We start from the raw sequence: 1,133 nt of genomic DNA, 5'->3' as shown, positions 1-1,133 counted from the left end.
CGAGGAGTGGCAGTTCATCCCCGAGGAGGGGGAGGAGATGGGCTCACCTTCTAGGATGGGGAGTTCTGGATGGCATGTGAGGTATGGTAGGAATAGGTATAAAAGTAGTATGAATGATGGAGATAATAAGAAATATATAATATCAATGGGTATAATAGAAATTCTTATTATAGCAATAGGATACTAGTAAGGTCTGACCTTCACTAAGTGATAGTTCTGGCTGTTCTATAATGTATATGCTGAATTAGTGTTAGTTTGGTCACTAATGAGGCGTTTAGTAGGGTGACCTAACGTTTAATAGGAAGACCTAACGCTTAATAGGGTGACCTAACGTTTAATAGGATGACCAAACGTTTCATAGGATGACCTAACGCTTAATAGGATGACCTAACGTTTAAAAGGATGACCTAACGCTTAATAGGATGACCTAACGCTTAATAGGATGACCTGACGTTTAATAGGATGACCAAACGTTTAATAGGATGACTTAACGCTTAATAGGATGACCTAACGTTTAAAAGGATAACCTAACGCTTAATATGATGACCTAACGCTTAATAGGATGACCTGACGTTTAATAGGATGACCTAACGTTTAATAGGATGACCAAACGTTTAATAGGATGACCAAACGTTTAATAGGATGACCTAACGCTTAATAGGATGACCTAACGTTAAATAGTATGACCAAACGTTTAATAGAATGACCTACCGTTTAATAGGATGACCTAACGCTTAATAGGATCACCTAACGTTTGATAGGATGACCAAACGTTTAATAGGATGACCAAACGTTTAATAGGATGACCTAACGCTTAATAGGATCACCTAACGTTTGATAGGATGACCAAACGTTTATTAGGATGACCTAACGCCTAATAGGATGACCTAACGTTTAATAGGATGACCTAACGTTTAATGGGATGACCTAACGCTTAATAGGATCACCTAACGTTTGATAGGATGACCAAACGTTTAATAGAATGACCTAACGTTTAATAGGATGACCTAACGTTTAATAGGATAACCTAACGCTTAATAGGATCACCTAACGTTTAATAGGATGACCAAACGTTTAATAGGATGACCAAACGTTTAATAGGATGACCTAACGCTTAATAGGATGACCTAACG

This window comes from Hyalella azteca, unplaced genomic scaffold (assembly GCF_000764305.2).
Source record: "Hyalella azteca isolate HAZT.00-mixed unplaced genomic scaffold, Hazt_2.0.2 contig9022, whole genome shotgun sequence".
Taxonomy (NCBI): domain Eukaryota; kingdom Metazoa; phylum Arthropoda; class Malacostraca; order Amphipoda; family Hyalellidae; genus Hyalella; species Hyalella azteca.
This window is presented reverse-complemented; position numbering follows the sequence as displayed.